The 6,900-nt window shown below is 47.8% G+C and overlaps 1 long non-coding RNA gene across 1 annotated transcript in view; it reads right to left on the bottom strand.

The window, feature by feature from the left end:
• Window positions 1-5,432: 5,432 nt before the first annotated feature.
• LOC123143513 (uncharacterized) overlaps window positions 5,433-6,900 on the bottom strand; it is a 2,940-nt gene continuing 1,472 nt past the window's right edge. Inside the window, exons 3-4 of the long non-coding RNA XR_006470880.1 lie at window positions 6,012-6,162; window positions 5,433-5,922 (exon numbers count right to left, since the gene is read on the bottom strand). This is a non-coding gene — a long non-coding RNA (uncharacterized lncRNA). The remainder of the gene's footprint in view (window positions 5,923-6,011; window positions 6,163-6,900) is intronic.

The raw sequence follows: 6,900 nt of genomic DNA, 5'->3' as shown, positions 1-6,900 counted from the left end.
TCAGGTACATGACGAACGCATGATCAACAAACATTCGAACTATGCTAGGTGGTCACGCAAAAATGATCACATTATGTCTGTCATCACAGGATGTCTTCGAACCCAACGCTTGCAGCGATAACTGGCGATATTGCATCAGCAGGTAGGGACGACCGGTTGCCCTGAAGTTCTAGGACGTCTCGCAGAGCAGATTTCTTTATTTTCGTCAGGGTGTTCTGCGGCAGATAAAAAACACCATAACACTCAGATGAGGAAAAACCATATGTACACGGCCTCAACTGGACAACACAGAATTTTGACATGCTTTTTTCATACCTTGGTTATTGGGACCCTTATATTCATTGCCTTTGGGGTTGGCCACCCAACGTAAAAGTCATGGAAGCACCCATCATAGAGGCGGGGCGCAATGAGCTCGTGGCGCTCCTGCTGGTCAGCGGTGCAACCTTGTGTTCCACCTGCCGAGTCGAATACATGAATAACCCTGGTCAGCATGTCCCATGTGTACACATCCCACAGAGAATGGCTGGAATAGAACTGAAAGCAATTTAGGAGTCCAAAATAATTATCGATCAGCTTCCTATGCGTGTAACAAACTAACATACTAAACGAAAATTGTTACCAGTTGGCACGCCTCTATGGCATGCTGGACGGTTGATCCAATAAATTTATTATGAATCTCTAGGAATGAAGACATACTAGTTTCAAACAAGGCAAGCGTCTACATGGTCAGAACAGGAGTTTTGTTAATAAAATGCCTGGCCGGTGCTTAAAAAGGGGGTGTGGAGAGGTTGTGGGGGTGTTTGTGCTTAGAAGTGATAGCCATACCGAGAAATCGCACTCGAAAGTGTGCCAGTGGTTTGGTATCTCCGGGCTTGACTCATGATCCAGTTGCCTCTGACGCTTCAATAGAGTAGACCCTAGTTCATGATCAAGCATGTTGTTGCTGATTAACTGCTGAGTAATGTTCTTGCCAGTAACTCTGATCAACCGGGGTTCAATGTGCACTATCGAGTAATGTTCTTGCTGTTAGATAGATAAATAGAGATATATGTGTTGTATTCAAACTTCTATCTCTTCTCCCTCTTGTGTAATCTCCTGTCTCTCTCTCTCTCGTGTAACTCTGGAGAGTCCTAGCGACCTCCCAAACTTGTATCCCACGATAATCTCTCAATATATACAGCGGCCCGAGACCAAAGGGTTCAACGCTTCCTCCAATCTTTACATGGTCATCAGAGACTATCCTCATCGCATCTAGCAACCTGAGAGAAAGCCATTAGCCCGAGAGGAAAACCAACCTAGTTGCTGTATTCGCTGTAGATCAAAGCCATGGCAGGAACCGATGCATCCACCGCCGCCTCGACCGTCTCCACCCTCACCACATCCACCATGAGCACCCTGACTACCCAGTTCGCCGGTTCCTCCTACGCATCTTCTTCCACCTCGAGCAACGGTGCTAGCTCCCACGGGTCACCTCCGTCAGAGAAGCTGACAAGGACGAACTTTCTCCTCTGGAAGCCATTGTGTTACCCCAGATCAAGGGGTCACAGATGGAGCACTTCCTGGACGCCGGAAACGAGGCGTCCCCTGCCACCATCACCATCACCAAGGATGGGAAGGAAGAGCAGGTCTTCAACTACGCCAGGACGATCTGGTATGCCCAGCAGCAGCAGGTACAAGGTTACCTTATGGGACCTCTATCATGTGAGGTTCTTGCGCAGGTTGTAACTCTCTAGACGCCCGCCGAGGTGTGGAGCGCCATCCACGCGTTCTTCGTTGTGCAAACAAAGTCGCAGCTCATCAATACTCGCATCGCCCTTGCAAATCTGCAGAAGGGCAACATGGGGATGCCAGAGTACCTCGCCAAGATCAAAGCCTTGACGGACGAGATCGCCTGCACCGGATCTCCGCTTGGCGATGGCGAGATCGTCTCCTTCATTCTGAAGGGCCTGGACATGGAGTATAACTCGGTTGTCTCGGCCCTCTCTGCCCGCGTCGAACCTGTCACCGTCACCAAGCTCTACAACCAGATTCTTAGCTTTGAAGCCCGCATCAATCTGCTGCAACAAGGAAATCTGCGTCAATCTTCGGTAAACGCCTTGACTTGTAGCCGTGGCTATGGTGGCCGAGGTCGTGGTCACCAAGGCTAGCAAGGGCGGGGCCGAGGCAGCAACAGCAACAACGGGAGTGGACGCTCTAACAAAAACAACAATGGTGCACGCCCCTTCAACAACAACAATGGTGGACGATCTGGTGGACGGCCTCGACCCCGATGCTAGCTCTGCAATAAACCTGGTCATGAAGTGCTTGAGTGCTGGCAAAGGTATGATGAGGACTATGTGCCTGAAGAGTGCCATGTCCTTGCTACCTTGAGAGAACAAGCAGGAGAAGGAGAGACCGTGTGGTACGCTGACTCTAGAGCAACCGACCACATCATGGGTGAGCTTGAGAAGCTTGCAACTCGTGAAAGATATTATGGCAACGATCAAGTGAGTACTGCTACAACCGGTGGAGGTATGGACATACATCATATTGGTCATGCTTTCATCAATTCCCCTACCTCTAAACGTGATCTTGTTCTTGAAGATGTCCTTCATGTTCCTCAAGCTAACAAAAATCTTGCATCTATGTCTCGTTTATCAGCTGATAATAATGTCTTCTTTGAAACTCATCCTAAATATTTTTTCATCAAGGATCGGGCAACGAGGGAACTTCTTCATCACGGTAGATGCATCGGTGGTCTCTATCCCATTACATCAAGGTTTTTCAGTCGCAAGAATCATCGTCAAGTCTACTCCGTTGTCAAGCCCTCCTTCGCAAGATGGCATCAAAGATTAGGACATCCGTCTTCTGTTATAGTTGAGCAAGTAGTTAATAAAGACAATCTTCCATTGTCAGGTAGAGAAAATAGCGAGTCCGTTCGTGAAGCTTGTCAATGTGCCAAGAGTCACCAACTTCCCTATCCGAAGTATAGTAGTGTTTCTCATGCTCCTTTAGAGCTTTTATTTAGTGATGTATGGGGTCATGCAAGAGATTCTTTTGGAAGAAGAAATATTATGTTAGCTTCATTGATAATTATAGCAAGTTTACTTGGATATATCTCCTTAAACACAAATCTGAAGTCTTTGCTGTTTTTCAAGAATTCCAAAAGCTTGTTGAACGTCACTTTGACAGAAAAATCCTTGCAGTCCAAAGTGATTGGGGAGGGGAGTATGAGAAACTCAACTCCTTCTTTCGAAGTATAGGCATTGAACATCATGTCTCTTGTCCTCATGCCCATCAACTGAATGGTTCTGCCGAGCGCAAACACCGTCATATTGTCGAAGTAGGGTTATCTCTACTTGCTCATGCTTCTATGCCCCTCAAATATTGGGATGAGGCTTTTATTGCTGCCACATATCTTATCAATCGTCTCCCTAGCAAAGTCATTGGTAGTTCAACTCCTCTAGAGCGTCTGTATCATCAAAAACCAGATTACAACTCCCTAGAAATATTTGGGTGTGCTTGTCATCCCAATCTTCGACCATACAATCGTCACAAACTCGACTTCCGGTCAACTCAGTGTGTTTTCATTGGCTATAGTAATCTTCACAAAGGCTGCAAGTGTCTTGAAGTTTCCACGGGACGAGTCTATATCTCTCGGGATGTTGTTTTTGATCAACTCTTTTTCCTTTTGCTCAACTTCATCCCAATGCAGGCGCTCTCCTTCATGCAGAAATCTCACTTCTTTCTGATCCTTTGACTTCTCCTGATCACTGGGGTGAATTAATTGAAACTAATCATGAGATTAGTCCGACAGAAAAAAATCAGATGAAAACAGTGCATCTAATGACAACAATATAGTTTCCAGGCATGATTTTATGTGTGCAGAACGGAACGAAAATGGCACCGGATCCCATGAAGATTTGGTGCAGCGCAGCAAGCCTTCAGGACGTGCGATCTGAGGAGGATCCTGCAGCGTCAGCTTCAGCAGCAGGTGGCCCCACTAGCCCAGGCGCGGGCCTGGATGCGGGCGGCCTTCGCAACTCTCCAGTCGCCACGCATGGGCTGGCCAGGCTCACAGGGGACAAGCCGATCGAGGCGGGGCCCGCCCATGAGACGATCTGCCGCACACCTGAGCGGGCGTTTTCGGTGGATGTCACACGGAGCCCTCCAGTTGGGTCGCCCAGTACAAGGTTGGTCACCTCTGCCGGCCAGGATTCCTTGGATCTGGAGTGCCAGGGCGGCTGATCTTCTCCGAGTAATGTGCATGGATCCTCTGTGGCTCACCCTATTGTCCCAGGATTTGCTGCATCTGAGGTGTGTGTTTTAGAAAATAACAATTCTGCTGCTATAGTTGCTGTGTCAAAAACGTCTGCTAGCATACCTGAGGTGTCTCAGCGAACTACCAGATCTCAGTCTGGGATATTCAAGCCGAAGGAATACAAAGATGGCACCATAAGGTATGACAAACGCAAGCATGCTTTTCTTACTAGTATTGGTGAACCAGAAAGTCTTAGTGATGCACTAGCACATAAAGAGTGGAAAGAAGCTATGGACGGAGAATATCAAGCACTTATGAAAAATAAAACTTGGCACTTAGTTCCACCAGGAAAAGGTAAAAATGTGATTGATTGCAAATGGGTTTACAAGATCAAAAGAAAGGCAGATGGAAGCATAGACAGATACAAAGCTAGACTAGTTGCAAAGGGGTTTAAACAAAGATTTGGGATTGATTATGAGGACACATTCAGCCCTGTTATTAAATCAGCTACCATCAGACTTGTATTGTATATTGCTATTTCTAGAGGTTGGATTTTACGACAGCTAGATGTACAGAACGCGTTTCTTCATGGTGTTCTCGAGAAAGAAGTGTTCATGCGGCAACCACCAGGATATGAAAACAAAAGCACACCACATCATGTTTGCAGATTAGATAAAGCTTTGTATGGATTAAAGCAGGCACCTAGAGCTTGGTACTCAAGGTTAAGTACTCAGTTACAACAACTTGGGTTTACTCCATCAAAGGCAGATACCTCACTATTCTTCTATAACAAAGGCAGTATAACAATATTTGTTCTTGTTTATGTTGATGACATCATTGTTGCTAGTTCCAATCCAGATGAAACTACAAGTCTTCTTCAGGATCTTAATATGGAGTTTGCATTGAAGGATTTGGGCAACCTTCACTATTTCCTTGGTATTGAAGTAAAACAGGTGAAAGATGGAATACTTTTTACACAGGAAAAATATACTTGCCATCAGGCTACTGTCTCTAGATCCAGTACTGAAGCAGAGTATAAAGCACTGGCAAATGCAACTGCTGAAGTCATGTGGATTCAGACTCTGCTATGTGAACTTGAAATAAAAGTTTCACAAGCTGCAAGGTTATGGTGTGACAACATTGGTGCAACCTATGTTTCAGCAAATCCTATTTTCCATGCACGAACAAAACACAAAGAAGTTGATTTCCATTTTGTCAGAGAACGGGTGGCTCGAAAGCTACTTGACATCAGGTTTATTCCCACAGGAGATCAACTTGCTGATGGGTTTACCAAGCCACTTTCCACGAGGAGAATGGACGAGTTTATATACAATCTAAATCTTGACAGAGTTTCATAGGTCTAGATTTAGGGAGGATGTTAGATAGATAGATAGAGATATGTGTTGTATTCAAATTTCTATCTCTTCTCCCTCTCGTGTAATCTCCTGTATCTCTCTCATGTAACTCTGCAAAGTCCTAGCAACCTCCCAAACTTGTATCCCACGATAATCTCTCAATATATACAGCGGCCCGAGACCAAAGGGTTCAACACTTCCTCCAATCTTTACACTTGCCAGTCACTCTGCTTTGCATAGACGCATTAACTGGTATAGCGTAAAATTGGTTGCAACAACTGTTTGCGCATGTCTTCCTCTGTAAGACACTCTAGAAGGATCCCTAAGCTGGTACAGGGGGAAATTGTATTAGTTAATGAAAACAGGGGATCAGCAAAAAAATCAGGCTTGTTGGTGAAAAGTGTTGTTCAGCTTACCGATGCTGATGCAAATGATGGCTCGGCAACTCCAACGTCCGTGGCCATTGTGGCCATCCACCGCACCATGCCCTCGCCAAATTGTTTGATCCTCGGGAACACATCGTGTTTCATGTTGAAGATGCCCAGGTCAAGGTTGTCAATGTAGATCCTGGACAAAAAATGGAACACTAATAATGGAATATTAACTGTAACTGTAACTGTAACTGAATAAAAATTCAATTTTCGGCTGATTAGCTTGGGCTGACACTGCATCAGCACTCATAGTAGGTTAGGCCAACTCCATCGCATGACCCCAAACGGACGTCCGCTTTGTCTGGATTTCGTCCGTTTGGGATGACAATGGGTAACAAAACGAACATTTGCGTCCGGGTTCTGTTGGAGGCGCCCACCGTAGCCGCCCACCCTAAAATGTCCGCCCGTGCATTTGCCCCCGCGGTCGCCCTGCAGCAGCATCACCTCGCGCCCTCCGCCGTGCCGGCGCCCTGCGAGACTGCGCGTGCCCGCGCCTGCCAGCGTCGCAGCCCACGCGCTCGCCAGCCATGCTGCACTCGCCCATGCGACGAAGCTAGGACGCCGTCACCCAACCGCGCTCGCTAGCTAGCCCGCCTCGCCGTGCCATAGCTAGCTAGCTAGCACGCCCACCGAGCCGTGTCATAGATAGCTAGCTAGCACACGCCGTGCTATTGCTAGCTAGCTAGCACACGCCGTGCCATAGCTAGCTTGCTTGCCCTGCCGCCCGCCACTCGCCCCTGCGCGTCCGCCACTCGCGCTCGCCCCGCTCGTGCCGCACCTCGCCGCCGGTCGCCTAGGCCCGCCCCGCCCCGCTCTCGCGCTGTGCGCGCCGGCCTCGCCCCGCTCTCGCCGCGCCTCGCCGCCGGCCGCCTCG

Source organism: Triticum aestivum, chromosome 6D, assembly GCF_018294505.1.
Source record: "Triticum aestivum cultivar Chinese Spring chromosome 6D, IWGSC CS RefSeq v2.1, whole genome shotgun sequence".
NCBI classification, from domain to species: Eukaryota; Viridiplantae; Streptophyta; class Magnoliopsida; order Poales; family Poaceae; genus Triticum; species Triticum aestivum.
The sequence above is the reverse complement of the archived record's forward strand: the minus strand, read 5'-3'. Positions and strand labels throughout refer to the sequence as shown.